Source organism: Neofelis nebulosa, chromosome 14, assembly GCF_028018385.1.
Source record: "Neofelis nebulosa isolate mNeoNeb1 chromosome 14, mNeoNeb1.pri, whole genome shotgun sequence".
In the NCBI taxonomy this organism is placed as follows: domain Eukaryota; kingdom Metazoa; phylum Chordata; class Mammalia; order Carnivora; family Felidae; genus Neofelis; species Neofelis nebulosa.
Window position 1 is genome coordinate 2370282 of NC_080795.1, and position 17952 is coordinate 2388233.

The 17952-nt window shown below is 36.9% G+C and overlaps 1 pseudogene; it reads left to right on the top strand.

Moving 5' to 3' along the window:
- The first annotated feature begins 718 nt into the window (after window positions 1-718).
- Window positions 719-17952, top strand: part of LOC131495055 (protein DBF4 homolog A-like) — a 42222-nt pseudogene continuing 24988 nt past the window's right edge.

The following is a 17952-nucleotide window of genomic DNA, read 5'->3' on the forward strand; positions in this document are numbered from 1 at the left end:
ACAAATACTGATTAGCTATATTTAGGTTTTTCTTATTTGCTATTTCCCATAATGTTTTATTTGACCAATTATGATAAAAATACAGACAGATATTGATAATGATGATGATGATGATGATGAAGATATTTGTGGTGATTTACACACATGGGATCTACTTTGATAATATGCAAACCACTGCTGCAATGTAATATGTAATACAGGCATAATTTCCCTTGATCTTATTGAACAGATAGATTATATTGAGTTTTCTATAGACATGTAGCAGTTTACTCATTTAAAGTTTGTAGAATATAAACCCAAAGAATAACGTTCTTTAGAAAATCAAAGAACAAAAAAGGCTTATACAGAATCAAAAAGGTTTAGAGAGATCCTTAGATCGGGGAATTTTCTCCAAAGCACCCATAAGGATTTATTCCCCTTGTGAATATATCATTATCCAGGATCTTGCCTTTATATAGTTTTGAGGCTTATGAACCTAAATTTAGAAAATATTTCAGGTTAGGACTAATTTTAATCTAATTTGTAAATCTGGTACAGTAAACCTACATGTCTATTTATTGATTTCACATGGATGTTTTACATAGCATGGACTCAAAGTCTCACTATGGTATAGTCCTTTTTTTCTCTCTCTCTCTAAAGAGAGGGATATGTTAGCTTGAGTTCCTCAGACGTGGACCCAGAGATAATAATCTGTGATTACAAAAGTTTCCCAGAAGAAATGAGTCAAGGAGGAAATGGGACAGAGAAGTGGGGAGACTACTGGTACTCTGTCAGAGACTCGCAGGAAATTTGGAGTGTGCCCAACCTCCGAATTGTCCCGCCCAGGAATAAGGCATCTGGGGCACCTGTTATTGCAACCTGTCACTTACCAGTTAAGCCTCATGCCTGTAAGGATGCAAATTCCCAAGTAATTTTGTTCTCCATTCACACAGCTGATGAAGCCTCCCATTCCCCTTGGGTAGCGTTCCAGAAAGAACGAGTTACAGGTACTTGCTGCTGGGAGCAAACTCTCACAGAAGCTTTGGGGGTGCACAAAATGTTCAAAAGGAAGCCAAGTGGTTCTGGGAAGAGCACCCATATGGTTGTCTCATGCACATAGACATGTATGGGAAGCTAAATCATGATTGTAAAGTTTTGTGAAAGCAAACCAGTAACAAACTTGACTGACAGACTGGATCATTTCATGTTTTCAGATAAAATAATCTGGTACATCAGTAATTACAGGAAACATGGTCTATCCCATAAAAAGCTAGTCAGCCAGCAGAGTTTTCCCTGTCCTGAAAAAGTGTGCATTTTGCCTTCGTGATTACATATACTTTTTCTTTCTTCTTTTCTTCCTCCCTTACTTCCTTTCTTTCTCTTTTTCTTTACTTTCTTCCTTTCTTTCTTTATTTTTTCTAAATTTCTTACCTTTTATTTTGATTTTCTTTCTTTTTTTTTTTTTTTTTTTTACAAATAATCAGTCCTCCTTCAGAATATCTTGTTCTTTCTTTGGAAATGTCAATAATCTTAATCAGAATACGTAAAGATTATCAGGCCAGCGTAATTACAGTAATCTTAACCAGAATATATAAAGATTATCAGGCCAGAAATTTATTCTATAATTTTGACATATTAGTGTCAGTTTGCAACCCTTTCAGAAGCTTCTTTGGTGCAATCTCAAACCAGCCAACATAAGGACAAGGCAGGTAGAGGCTGAGTAAAGAAGCAGCCGCTCCAGGTTCATAGGTGGAAGTTTTAATAAACCAAGAAAACTTACACATCATGCTTGTCTTGGGGGGCAGCTAGATAAATAGATCCCCACACTTGCCCTCAGCATCTCAGGTTTATAAAGAGGCCTTAGTTTTAGTCAGGTACACCATGCAGGTGTGTTCAATATCTCAAGGCTCTGTCCCAGAGCAGCTTCTGAGAGAGGGAAAGGCAAGTGGAACCCACATTGCAAGGACAGGGGAAGGGGTGGAGAACCTCTGAGTTCCCTGGGGGCAGCCCAAAGATCAATCACCTCTCTTCGATGACATTGCCCAACAATTACCACAATGCTTTTATGTTTGAAATGTAATTTTTAGGAGACAAAATTGTTTCCAAGTTATCAGTAGAGGTTTGCTGAAGGGTTGAAGTGCTAAAAACATACACTGACACTACATGAATTTACTAAAGCTGATTTAGTTATTTTACTTTGATCAGAGCAAAATAAACAAACAACAACTATAGACGGTATGAAACTTTTAATCCATTTTGTCAGAACATACCTAATGTTACATTAATAGACACTTCTACAAAAATAAATTAAAAAAAACCAGATAGATGCTTCCAGTTTGGATTTTCTCATTTTTAATGGGGTGGTCCTAGATATGATGGCATTATCTTTCTTCCCACTGTAAACAACAAAAACACTGGGTGAAATACACATTCAAACTTTTTCCACATATCAAACCAGACACACACACACACACACACACACACACACAGGACTGTGAGCTATAAGTAAGAGAAAGAAAAGGAACCCACAACAGTGCTTACTCACTCTCAGAGGCTGCTCTGGACCATGGGACAGAGCAGGAAGATTCAGGGGCAACCCCAAGCAGAGAGGCAAGGCCTCTCTGAGTCCAGGACTGTTAGGGGAGGATTCAGGGGAGGAACAGGTGGATGGGATTTGAGTGCTGGAGTTATAAAGAGGAAGGGACCCTGCAAACAAGCTCAAAAATCTGCATAAAGGACCCTTAACGTGTATGGGGTAATACTGAGTCCCACATGCACAGAGTGAACATTACATGACTGGCAATAAAGGGAAAGGAAGTATAATAATTCCATCAGCTTGCATGACATGGGGAAAGTGTTCTGATCAGCAAGGTTAAGACTCCTTGTCAAACCCCCTGGATATTCACCCCAGAATTGTAGTGCAGGGCCAAACTTCCATACTGTGCTGAAAAGCAAGACTTAGACTTTTTAGTTTGCTCTCACTTTCTTAATAAGCCCTAAGACATAAAGTCCATGTTACCAATCACTTGCAATTTATGCTAGCATTTTGGCTATTAACATACTTTTTTACTGTTCTAATTTTTTTATTTAATGTTATCCCATTATCAGACCACATTGCATTCTCTGAATACACTAGAGTAATCCTATTTTCATTTTGCCTTTCTACTGAGTTGGGTTTTTTTTAATGAAACATACCTGTATATTTGTCCCTGTTTTATTTAGTCTACTTCTTATTTGTTTGTCATCAAATTACTGAGTAGTTTTTTTTCTTAACAGAGCCTCATTTATTTATAATAATAATGAATGATATATTGTTATTATGAACACATATTGTAATAAAAGTCAATGAGCCAGATTATCTTTAGAATAGTCTTGACCAAAACACTTCCTTTCTGTTATATTTCATAATGGACATGAATCTCACTATTATATATGAATTCTTTCCTTAGTACTAAAAATTGCTGGTGTATTCATTACATACACAGTGTTTTTCCTTGTCTCATTGCCTGGGAAACAATATAATTATGGAAAATATTGTGTTTGCCTGTGCATAATATTTCCCAAATGAGAGATAAATGCCTAGATTTCTGCCATGATACGAGTATGTTCTGTCTGAAATATTTTCATATTCATTGAGTATTATGCACAAAGAGTAGGGTATGTATGAATATAAATGTTATATGCTTTCCTCTAAATGTAATTAGTTCCACAAAGAATATAGCTCTTTATTTAAAAATATAAAAAGTGGGAAGGGACCATGGAAAGTTTTTTGCATCTCTCCTCCCTGAAATGCAGCCAGATCAACACCAAATCATCTTGCACACCTAGAAAACTGATTTGAGGATAACACAGCAATCTGCCCAGTTTAAACCACAGAACTCAGTAGGCGAAGTCCCAGCGGACTCCAGAGAACAACCACATTTGCTTGTGTTGGAACAAGGACATTAAGAGTCAAGCCTGGTGTCAGATGTGTGTTGTGAGTTACCATAATCCCTGAAATGCTGCTGCTACATGATCACACAAACTTTTTCTGGGGTGGGCCGGCATCTGGGCATTGCTCAGTGTGACCATTCCCCAGAGGGTATGAGCAGGTCAAAGCCCCAGTCCCTCAGAAGTGAGGGCTTGTGAAAGAGCCCCATCTGAAATAAAACTCAGGAAGGAGGTGCTGCCTCTCAGCCTGATGGCTTGGTCACAGACTGTGTAGAAGCAAGGAGTGGGCAGAAGACTGAGACAAAGGAGGAGTGCTTGGATACCAGTGGGGGAGAGCACAGAGTTCTGAAACTAGAGACTGGGTAGCTGTGTGATGTCATCTTCACCCTTCCTGCACGTGTGCATACATGCTTACACACACCAGAACAATCCACCCCAGTAAGCTAAGCAGTGCCATCTAGTGGAGAATGGAACCATTACACTAAGCCCCACCCAACTGGGCCAACTGCACTCTTGAGGAACACTACAAGTCTCTTCCCCTGCTTAGTTTACAGACTATAAAATGCTTCACAGATTGACTTTTAGGGGAAACTGGATGTAATTTCAGTAGGATTTCATTCTGTTAGCTTGTCCATCTATTGATATTTTTCCCTTTCCTTTTTTTTCCTTATTCTTGAATACAGAAAGAGAAAAAAATATTTTTATTTTCCGTTTTTTTTTAATTTTTTAATGTTTATTTACTTTTGAGAGAGAGCAAGCAGAGGAGGAACATAGAGAGATAAAGACTCAGAATCTGAAGCAGGGTCAGGCTCTGAGCTGTCAGCACATATCCCGATGTAGGGCTCGAACCCATGAACCGGGAGATCATGACCTGAGCTGAAGTCGGACACTTAACTGACTGAGCCACCCAGGTGCCCCCTTATTTTCTGTTTTTATAAGAAAGAGTTTTCTTTATTTTTTCTACTTTATTTTTTTCACTTTTTTGTAAATGTTTTAAATTCTATTTTACTTTCATAGTTTCATTTTATTCTATTTTATGGTATTCATTTTTTCAAATTTGCAAAAGTTTCCCTTTTTTCTTTCACTTTTTTCTCTATTCTATCAAGCTTCTTCCAACAACCAGACCAAAACACATCTAGAAGCTAGAACCTTAATTTGATTTTTCTATTGTTTTTAAGTTTTTAATTTTTATATTTTTTACTTTATTAATTCCTTTTCTTCCTTCAAAGTGACAAAACAAAGGATTCACCCCAAAAGAAAGAATAGGAATAAATGACATCCAGGGACTTAATCAACACAGATAAAAGCAAGATGTTTGAACCAGAATTTAGAATTATGATAATAAGAATACTAGCTGGGGTTTAATATAGATTAGAATGCCTTTCTGTGGAGATAAAGAAGTAAAAGCTAGTCAGGATGAAATTGAAAATGCTATAACTGAGCTTCAATCTCAAATAGATGTCATGGCAGCAAGGATGGATTTGGCAGGGCAGAGAATCAGCGATATAGAGGACAAAATTATGGAGAATAATGAAGCAGAAAAAAAGAGGGAGACTAAGGCAAAAGAGTACAATATAAGAACTAGAGAACTCAGTGACTCATTAAAAAGGGGGAAAAACATCCAAATCATAGGGTTCCAAAAGACAAAGAAAGAGAAAAAGGGATAGAAGGTTTATGTGAGCAAATCATAGTGGAAAACTTTCCTAACCTGGGGAAAGACACAGATATCAAAATCCAGGAAGCACAGAGAACTCCCATTAGATTCAACAAAAATTGGCCATCAACAAGGCATATCATAGTCAAATTCGCAAAATACTCAGGCAAGGAAAGAATCATGAAAGCAGCAAGGGAAAAAAGTGCTTTAACTACAAGGGAAGAAATATCAGGTTCACAGCAGACCTATCCACAGAACTGAAAGGCCAGAAAGGAGTGGCAGAATATATTCAATGTGCTGAATCAGAAAAATATGCAGCCAAGAATTCTTTATCCAGCAAGACTGTCATTCAAAATAGAAGGAGAGATGGAAAGTTTCCCAGACAAACAAAAACTAAACCAGCCTCACAAAAAAAAATGTTAAGGGGGACTCTCTGAGGGAAGAAAAGACAAAAACAAAACAAAATAAAACAAAACAAAACACCAAAGAGACCAAAAGCAACAAAGACTAGAAAGGACCAGAGAACACCATGAGAAACTCCAACTCTACAGGCAACATAATGTCAATAAATTCAGATATTTCAGTATTCACTCAATAGACTAATTGTTTCAATAAAAAGACATAGGGTAAGAGAATGGATAAGAAAACAAGATCCATCTATATGCTGTTTACAAGAGACCCATTTTAGACCTAAAAACGCTTTCAGATTGAAAGGAAGGGGATGGAGAACCATCTATCATGCTAATAGTTATCAAACAACAACAACTACAACTACAACAAAAAAACCCAGAGTGCCCATACTTATACCAGACAAAATAGTTTTATTTTAAAGCTAGATTTTAAAATAAAGACTGTAACAAAAGATGAAGAAACACATTATATCATAACTAAAGGGTCTATCCACCAAGAGTATCTAACAAACTGTAAACATTTACGCTCCAAACATGAGGCACCCAAATATGTAAACCAATCACGAAGATACAGAAACTCATTGGTAATAATACCATAATAGTAGGGGATTTCACCACCCCACTTACAACAATGGATGGATCATTTAAACAGAAAATCAACAAGGAAACAATGGCTTTGAATGACGCTCTGGACTGGACGGACTTGACAGATATATTCAGAACATTTCATCTTAAAGCAGCAGAATATACATTTTCCCCAAGTGCACATGGAACATTCTCCACAATAGATCACATACTGGGACACAAATCAGCCCTAAACAAGTAAAAATAGATTGAGGTCCTACTACGCTATGAAACTTGAAATCAACCACATGAAAAAATTTGGAAAGATAACAAGTACTTGGAGACTAAAGAACATCCTACTAAAGAATGAATGGGCTAACCAAGAAGTTAAAGATGAAATTAAAAAGGACATGGAAGCCAACAAAAATGACCATAACTCAAAACCTCTGGAACGCAGCAAAGGCAGTAATAAGAGCAATCCAGGTCTTCCTAAAGAAGGAAGAAAGATCTCAGATACACAAATTAAACTTACACCTTAAAGAGCTGGAAAAAGAACAGCAAATAAAACCCCAAACCAGCAGAAGACAGGAAATAATCAAGATTAGAGCAGAAATCAATGATATCAAGACCAAACCAAACCAAACAAAACAAAACAAAACAGTAGAACAGATCAATGAAACCAGGTACTTGTTCTTTGAAAGAATTAACAAAATCGATAAACCCCTAGCCAGTTTGATCAAAAAGAAAAAGGAAAGGACCCAAATAAATAAAATCAAGAATGAAAGAGGAGAGATCACAACCAACACAGCAGAAATAAAAACAATAATAAAAGAATATTATGAGTAATTATATGCCAATAAAATTGTCAATCTGGGAGAAATGGGAACATTCTTAGAAACATATAAACTACCAAAACTGAAGCAGGAAAAACAGAAAATTTGGACAAACCCATAACCAGTAAAGAAATCGAATCAGTAATCAAAATCTCCCAAAAAAACAAGATACCAGGTCCGGATGGCTTTCCATGGGGAATTACACCAAATATTTAAAGAAGAACAGCTTTTGAAGCCATTCCAAAAAATAGAAATGGAAGGAAAACTTCCAGAATCATTCTAAGAAGGCAGCATTACCTTGATTCCAAAACCAGACAAAGACCCCACCAAAAAGGAGAACTATAGAACAATTTTGTTGATGAACATGGATGCAAAAATCCTCAACAAGATACTAGCCAACTGGATCCAATAATACATTAACAGAATTACTCACCATGACCAAGTAGGATTTATACCTGGGATGCAGGGTGGTTCAATATCCACAAAACAATCTATGTGATACATCACATCAACAAAAGAAAGGATAAGAACCACATGATCCCTTCAATACATTTAGAGAAAGCATTTGACAAAATACAGCATCCTTTCTTGATAAGAACTGTCAAGAATGTAGGGACAGAAGGATAGTACCTCAAGATCATAAAAATCATATATGAAAGACCTACCACTAATATTAGCCTCAATGGAGAAAAACTGAGATTTTTCCCAAAAGGTCAGGAACACGACAGGGATGTCCACTCTCACCACTGTTATTCGACATAGCATTGGAAGTCTTAGCCTCAGTAGTCAGAGAACACAAAGGAATAAAAGGCATCCAAATTGGCAAGGAAGAAGTCCAACTTTCACTCTTCGCAGATGACATGATATTCTATATGGAAAACCCAAAAGATTCCACCAAAAACCAGCTAGAACTGATCCATGAATTCAGCAAAGTCGCAAGATATAAAGTCAAAGGACAGAAATCAGTTGCATTCCTATACACCAATAATGAAGCAACAGAAAGAGAAGTCAAGGAGTCAATCCCATTTACAATTGCAACAAAAACCGTAAAATACCTAGGAATAAACCTAATCAAAGAGGTGAAAAATCTATACACTGAAAACTATAGAAAGCTTATGATAGAAATTGAAGAAGACAAAAAAAGGCAAAATATTCCATTCTCCTGAATTCCAAAAACAAATATTGTTAAAGTGGTGATACTACCCAAAACAATCTACATATTCAATGCAATCCCTATCAAAATAACACCAGAATTCTTCAGGGAGCTAGAATAAACAATCCTAAAACTTGTATGGAACCATAGAAGACCCTGAATGGCCAAAACAATCCTCAAAAAGAAAACCAAAGCTGGAAGCATCATAAATCCCAGACTTCAAGCTGTATTACAAAGCTGTAATCATCAAGACACTATTGTACTGGCACAAAAACAGATACTCAGATCAATGGAAGAGAATAGAGAAACCAGAAAGGGACCCACTATCATATGGCAAACTTACCTTTGACAAAGTGGGACGAACATCCAATGGAATAAAGACAGTCTCTTCAGCAAATGGTGCTGCAAAAACTGGACAGCGAAATGCAGAAAAATAAACCTGGACCACTTTCTTACACCAGATACAAACATAAACTCAAAATGGATGAAAGACCTAAACGTAAGACAGGAAGCCATCAAAATCCTAGAGGAGAAAGCAGGCAGAAACCTATTTGACCTCAGCCACAGTAATTTCTTACTGAACATGTCTCCGGAGGCAAGGGAAACTAAAGCAAAAATGAACTAGAAACGTCATCAAAATAAAAAGCTTCTGCACAGCTACGGAAACAATCAGCGAAACTAAAAGGCAACCCACAGAATGAGAGATGATGTTTACAAATGGCATATCAAATAAAGGGTTAGTATCCAAAATGTACAAAGAACTTATCACACTCAACACCCGAAAAACAAATAATCCAGTGAAGAAATGGGCAAAAGACATGAATAGACACTTCTCCACAGACATCCAGATGGCCAACCGACACATGAAAAACTGCTCAACATCACTCATCATCAGGGAAATACAAATCAAAACCACAGTTAAATACCACCTTGCACCTGTCAGAATGGCTAACATTAACAATTCAGGCAACAACAGATGTTGGCAAGGATGTGGAGAAAGAGGATCTCTTTTGCACTGCTGGTGGGAATGCAAACTGGGGCAGCCACTCTGGGAAACAGTATGGAGGTTCCTCAAAAAATTAAAAATAGAACTACCCTATGACCCAGAATTTGCACTACTTGGTATTTACCAAGGGATACAGGTATGCTGTTTCGAAGGGGCACATGCACCCCAATGTTTATAGCAGCACTATTGACATTAGCCAAAGTATGGAAGGATCCCAAATGTCCATCAATGGATGAATGGATAAAGAAGATGCATTTCACACACATAGGAGTATTACTCGGCAATCAAAAATAATGAAATCTTGCCATTTGCAACTACGTGGATGGAACTGGAGGGTATTATGCTAAGCGAACTTAGCCAGTCAAAGAAAGACAAATATCATATGACTTCATTCATATGAGGAATTTAAGATACAAAACAGATGAACACAAGGGAAGGGAAGCAAAAATAATATAAAAACAAGGAGGGGAACAAAACAGAAGAGACTCTTAAATACAGAGAACAAACAGGGTTGCTGGAGGGGTTGTTGGGGGGGGTGGGCTAAATGGGTAAGGGGCGTCAGAGAGGACACTTGTTGGGATGCACTGGGTGTCACACATAGGAGATGAATCACTGGAATCTACTCCTGAAATCGTTATAGCACTAGGTGCTAACTAACTTGGATGTAAATTAAAAAATAAATAAGTAGATTTAAAAAAATTGAGCATGTAAGGCATCCAGACAGGAAGTGTCAGGTGAAATCCTTCCTTGTGACAACAGCAGGTCATGTTTTTCTTCTGATATTCAGGAGAAGCAAACTTGCTCACGACGGACCATATGGTGCAGCCACTTGACTTGCCTAGGAAAGAACAGAGTTCCTTCAGAAAAACAGGCACAACAAACCCACTCAGAAGAGCCAGATGAGGGCCCAAGTACAAGGTGAATGCAGATTCCCTTCCACTGGGCTTCCTTGGAAACACCTGACGAAAAACAATTTTGGAAAGCCCTGTATGATTTATTTAGTTTCTTGGACCAGGGTTGTCATATGGGGATTCCCAATATCTTTCAAATTTATAGCAATCACTTAGAATATTAGTTAATGGACAATTCACGTATTCTCAGCATTCTTATTTTAATTGCTGAAGAAAAATGCCCTAGTATTGTAAAGTCGTGAAGTTTTACCCAATTTGAATATAAGATTTAATCCAAAAGTTACTCCTAACATTCCTAGCTTCTTTATATGACAAAATCTAAAAGTTTATAACATACAGTACATCTTTATGAATACAACCTTTAGGAATACAACCTTGATCAAAGCTCTGATCAAAATTATACATAGTATACTTGGAAATTTAATTAATATTCAAGCCTCTGATACCTTATGTATATCATCTGATTAATATGTATAAATAAACAGGATCTACATGGGAAACATTGTATAATGTATTAAAAATTGTCTCCTGGCTAAACTCAGGATTTTTACAAATGTGACTATAATACTATAGACACACAGCAAAGGGTGTACGTTACTTTACTGCAGGTAAACGGTCAGTGAAATATTATGTGTGACTCCTCAGAGTGGAGACGCAACAAAATCCTGCAACATGGAAAAGTTTTGGAGACCCACAAAGCCCAGCTAACATGGCGAGAGGTTCTTGGTCTCAGTCATCTATGAGAATAATATGGGATCTTGTCAGTTGTTCTGGTTTGTCTTTTGCAAGAGTATTTTTTATATTCCTGTCACTGACAACTGTTCTAGAGAAACTGGCTAGTCCTTGTTAAGCTGCGAGGGGAGCCCAGAATATTCTAAGCATGAAGTGTCCCAATCACATTACCCACCCTGCCAACCCAGGCCCAGGCCCAGGCTCATCTAAGGCTAGTCTTGATTAAACAATAATTAAAACATTGGATCCAATAGTGATACCAGAAAGCCATCAGAAAAGAGAAAGGATGGGGATGTGCGAGGAAGTGACCTTCCTGCCCTGTTTCCACAGCTGGACTCAAGCCTTTACTTGCTCTAGTAAAAGAGAAAGCCACCGTCTTCTCCTTGGATCATTTAGCAAACCGTCCATACTGGAACCGGGATGGAGACTCATGAACACTCTGCTTTCTTTTCCCCAATCTTCATGTTAGAAAATATTTGAAAGGCATTTTATGTCAGTCAACAGAATTTGATGAGAACAAAAGAGTAAGCTACCTATGAAATGCGGAGATGTCATTGTATTTTTAGATGCTATAAAACTGGTCTCCAATTGGTTTCTCTTAAACACCACCATCTAAAGCATTCCAGATGTAAATGTTATAATAAGAAGAAAAGGGCTAATAGGAATTAGAAATATAAAATAAACAGGGTTTATTGAAGGACAACATGGAGGCTATGTTGTCTTTAAAAACATTTTGAGGGCACCTGGGTGCCTCAGTTGTTTAAGTGTCTGACTCTTAATTTGGACTCAAGGCATGAGCCCTGTGTGGGGCTCCCTGCTGACAGTGCGGAGCCTTCTTGGGATTCTCTCTGTCTTCCTCTCTCTCTTCCCCTCTCTGCTCTCTCTCTCTCTTTCTCTCAAAAATAAATAAATAAATTTTAATACAAAAATAATAAAAATAATAAATAATGGATACTCTTGAGTATCCATTACATACTAAATACAAAAAATACAATATCTTCGCCCTCCCTAAAAGCTTACATATTAAGTCAGTAATTTCTCCTCAACTTCTTGAGAAGCTTATTTAGCCTAATGATGAAGAATCTGTAAGTATGTGAAACAAAATTACTGCTGTTCGTGTCATTCAATTATTCTTAGATAAGCAGGTATCTTTAAAGGTCCTGGCTGAGTGTAAGTGAATGTACAGATACTTTTATTCTAACTGTCAGTAATCTTGATAGGTTCATGCTGTCAATGCAAGTTAATTACTGTCTTAAGAAGTGGTATTCAGGCAGAGAGTTCTATGAGCCTCCTCATAAAATTGAACTATATTTCCTCATAAATTTTACAAAGCACTTGGAAATAAATCCACACTTTAGGAGAAGATAATATCTCTGACATGTGCAGCAATTTAGGAAAATGAAAATATCACATTGAAACATTATGATAAGGAAGTGTGGAAGGAAAGTTTAGGAAACATCATTACTTATGGAATGTATATTTGTTTCCTCTTGCTGTACAGAAATGTTTAGAGTATTATTTTAATTATATTTCGGTCTTCATAATAATTTTGAGATAGGTTCTGAAGGTCTGAAAAAAGAGATGAGTCGGGAAAGAAAACTGCCATTGAAAACATTTCAGGTAAGAAGTTTGGCTGTATGTGAATTGAGATTCAAGAAAATCCACAGCTGCATTGCAAAAATAAATGTTGGGTTTTGGCTTTATTAAATTAAACTATAATATGACGCAGAAAAGTGCACAAAATGTAAATGTCCAGCTCAATGAATAATTATCACCAAGGAGTAATTTCCACCTGTGAAGCCAGGTGGGATATTGGCCACTGCCCAGAATCTCAAATCATGCTCCCTCCCCATGTTCAGCCCCTCACTTCTCAAGGAGAACACTTTCCCTTGTGACTTGCAGCAGCTTAGGTTGATTGTGCTTATTTTGAAGTTACATTAAATGGAATTATCAATGTATATGCTTTTGCGTCTGCCTTCTTTCATTCAGTATTGTGTTCCTGAGTGTCTCCCATTTCGATGCATATAAGGGGAGGGTTTGCACTTTCACAGAGACACAGGCAGAGTATCCCCATGTATGTTAAGAACCACAGTTCTATAAGGCCGTATATGTAGGCATTCTGCTCCGATGTTGACCTTTGCATCGTCTCTGCACTTGGGTTTTTACCAACAATTCGACAATAATTATTATGCATATTTCTGATGTATATACGTATGTATTTTTGTTGAGCATATTAATTGAATCATAACTGTTGGTTTTCTTACAGTGAGTCTTCCACAAGCAAAGTATATTTTGCTCTTTTTGTTTTGCCCATTCTCCTAGGTTCATACTAGGAAATCAGTAAGGCTTTTATATGCTTTCTCCAATGTGTAATAACATTGAATAACCTTTTTAAAATAAACAATTTAATGTGCTGTTTTTGAAGTTCCTAATCAAGCTTTTTCTGCCATTTTTAAGTGAATATCCTGTTTTTCTAACTACTTTGTAGAATTTCTTGTAAATAAATCATAGTCTATGTATGAGACTTCTGTTGTCTATTTGTATCATAAATATCTTCTTCTAGCCCTAGTGGACCATGGATATGCTGTCTCCCACAGTGGAAGAAATGTATTTGCATACCATGCCAGGTGGGTTTAGAACAGGCTTTTCAAAAATTATAGTTGTAAAATTTACCGATATTAGCCTGGTGAACCTGAATATAATTATCAATTTTCAGTATTATACATAACATCATATGTGAGGATACATTTATAAACCAGTTTATGTGAAGTTTGAAAACAAAACTAATTTTAAACGAGGCATTGCAAATATATAAGGATAAGATATGAAAATCTAAGAAGCAGTTGGAACGGATGAGATATTAGGAAATGGGAATAAAGAACCATTTTCTAAGTAAAAAGCCATTATTGGATCCCAGCAATTGGATCTATAACTGGCCACAACCAAAGTCATGGCAAGATAGGTTGGAAATATTTTCAGTACTGTCCCTAGAGATGTTCTGTATAAGCCCAGAATTTTCTCTGTCTTCTGAGAAATACATTTCAGTTTGGCCAAATAAATGTTCTGCACTGACAGAAGGCTAGACTATGGGGGAAGGACAACATCAGAGTATCATCACATACATCAGTTTACATAATTCTAGACACCAAAGACTTCATAACATGTACAACCATCTTCCTTACTATTGCCAAAGTGCTTCTGTAAAGTTACTCAGAAAGACAGAAGGAAAGTCATTTACATCACTCCGGTGACTGGGGGAAACTGGCTTTACTCTCATGTTGATTTCTTTGTACCTATGTAGAATATATTCAGTTTGTATTGGAAACAGAATATCGATAAAGACATACCAGTGCTTTAATGCAATTTAAACCTAAAAGAAATAACATGCTGTCAGTAATTACATAATTCAAAAAACAAAAGCTACACAACAGTAAACTTAAAAACAGAAATCTTAATAAACCACAGAAAATCAAAACAACTTCACATTTAATTACTGTGAACGCCTTTAAAATTTCTAGTATTCTAATTTCTTTCAGAAGAATGACTTAAAAGTTCAATGCATAATCAATAAAGCATTTATTTTTCTTTAAGAATGAATAGTGCTCAAAAATAAACAATCCCTTAATTTACTAAGCAGTTAGCAGTATTTAGTGGTAATACACATAAAAGCAGTCGTAAGAGCTGAGGTAGCAGCAATCATCATTTCAGAGCTCTGTCCACTCTGTGCCATTGAGTGGACACGGGTAAGTTAGACTGGGGGCTACTGACCTCCAGACCAAGCATTTTCATTTCTGTGTAAACTCCATATTATCCCTAACTCTGCAATTGAAAGCATATTTAATTCTGGAATTTGAATTCTGGAAACAACATAGACAAATAGAAACTTGGCCGACCTCCGGTGCATCATTTCTTACCGGGGCAAATATGTAAATTACTATGGCTTGGGTAACATACTTGACACAATAATTTGGATCAGGGAATCAAGATTGATAATAAGTTGCTTAAACATTATTAGAACTGGGGCGCCTGGGTGGCTCAGTCTGTTAAGCGTCTGACTTCAGCTCAGCTCATGATCTCACTGTGGGTTCGAGACCCTGCGGCAGGCTCTGTGCTGACAGCTCAGAGCCTGGAGCCTGCTTCAGATTCTGTGTCTCCCTCTCTCTCTGTCCCTCCTCTACTCATGCTCTGTTTCTCTGTCTCTCGAAAATGAATAAATGTGGAAAAAATATATATATATATAAAAGGGAAAAAAATAAATGGTATATAGATGGAAAGAAAGATATCAGGTCATGATCCCACGGTTTGAGGGATGCGGTTTGAGCCCCGCATTGAGCTCTGTGCTGACAGCTCGGAGCCTGGAACCTGCTTCAGATTCTGTGTCTTGCTCTTCCTCTGCCCCTCCCCTGCTCATGCACGGTCTCTCTCTGTCTCTCAAAAATAAATAAATATAAAAAAAAATTATTAGAAATAATATTTTTTGCTAAAAGTGTATTCTCCTATTTAATTCTACTCACCAACTGTGTATAAAATACATATATAGAGAAGAAGAATTTTTAGGGTATACATAAAGAAGAAATGATTTAAAACTAAAAAATAGAATATTTGAGAATTTATGCAAGAAAAATATCAGTAATGGGTAATTGCTCTTGTTAGAATAAAATATAGACTAAATGCAGTAACAGAAGTATTGTTAACTGAACAAGAAGAAAAGAGACATATTTTAGGCTGTCTGGTATAAATCAGAAAAAATTGGAAATTTCTATCCTCGAAGAATTGTGCAGATTAGAAGCAAAAAGTAAAGTATAAATTTTTTTTACCGTGAGGAGGATGTTTTTCAGGTTTGGACTGGAGAAAATGTATTTTGGAGCTTATGGAAATAAACAAAAAACCTTAGGTTTTGAAAATTACAAAAAGAACAAGTTGGGAAGAATTCATAAAAAGTCAGTTATTTGAATCATGGAGTGATTAAAAATGAGGTATTATCTGTGGCAGGGCGTGTCACAATCCCAGCCTAAGAAAAGAAGGACTCTGTCATCTTTAACCCCGTTAGCTTGTGAGTTCTTTTAACACACTTATGCTATTCAAGTATATTGAGCAAACAGCATCATAAACAAAAAAAGAGGGGGAGGAGGAACAGGAAGAGGGAGGGAGGGTTCTTATCTTCCATTGGCTAGCCATGTCTGACTTCCGCACCTCCACCAAGTGAGTGACATTAGAAGACTGTAGATAAGGGTCACTTGGGTGGCTCAGTCCACTGAATGCATTCGACTTAGGCTCAGAGCATTATCTCACGTCTGGTGGGTTTGAGCCCTGCATCGGGGTCTGTGCTGACAGCTCAGAGCCTGGAGCCTGCTTCGGATTTTGTGTCTCCCTCTCTCTCTGCGCCTCCCCTGCTCTCTCTCTCTCTCTCTCTCTCTCTCAAAAATAAATAAACATAAAAAAAAAAAGTGTGTAGATAAATGCAATTGACTCATTTACCCGTAAGAGACAAAGGAGCTGGGCTGTATTTACTGTTAGATCAACTACTGTTACTAAAGAAAACAGATTCATTAAGCAAAATTATTACCTGGGTCATATATATTTTATGTATGCAAAGTAACTTCTCATTCATAGACTATTTTAAACAATAAATTCAAATATCTGATAAGATCTTAAGTATGTATTGTCTCTTTTTTTTTTCCAAAAGAAAAAAAAATGTTATAATAGTTTCTGTTTTCATACACAGACTGACCAGCAGCACAAGGCTGGCAACAAGCTGAGGCAATCCTAAAAAGAACTTTAAAAAATTCGTCTGGCATGTGACCCTCTTTCTCTTTTGACCATGGAGCTTCCTCAGAGCTGGACTTTATAGATGTAATATTAGAAACACCATCACATTCTGTAACGTATTTTTAAGGACAGCTTCATGGAACCTGATGGACTGAAATAATTTGCCTATATCCCAATTATTGTGCTTTCTCATAACACCAGAATTTCTGCACATAGGATGCTGCTGTAATGTTTTTTGTCACTTTGCAAGTTTGAGTTGCGAAAGTCAGTCTTGTACACCATTTTCCCTTCCTGTTGTCTCCATTTTGAGTAGTTTCTACAGTGTGAATGGTGGTTTCTGACTCTGGGAAACATGTTGAAGCGTATGTATTGCCGTATGATTAAAAATTATTTTTATTAAAGTAATCAAGGATCAAAAGAGCCAATGTAAAGTTTGCATCACTTTAGACACTTTGGAGGGGTACACAGACATCTGTACTTGTGGCCAGCTGTATCTGGCCATGCTCCCAGGGCCCCAGTGGCTCTCCTGGACCCCAGGATGCTTTTAGGAGGACTCCAGAGGAAGAGGCTGAGAATGTCTGTTTGTCTGATTTCCACCTTCTTTCTTTTGCTTTCTACCTCCTTTATTGGTATCTTCTTAGCACATGAACCACCTCTAACATATAATTTTTCTCACAGCAACAAAAAAGGGAGAAATGATAAAACTAATTCACACTCAAATGCCAATGATAATTTATTAATATGAAAGCATAATATTAAAGAGTAAGTAATGAAATGCCACACATTTCCAGTACATTTTCTTCTTTGTAAGAAAACGTCCCAGTATAACCTTTTGAGGATTGTTCAATAAATGCAACTGACCTCAAGTGTTTAAGATATATATATAATGTATTATGCATTTCTATACTGACTCCATATTAATAAAAAATGTATCGTCCCCCATTGGGTAATAATAGCCATGCTACTTTTTGAGGGTGCAAGTTGTATTATTCATTTAATGCTCAACACAAA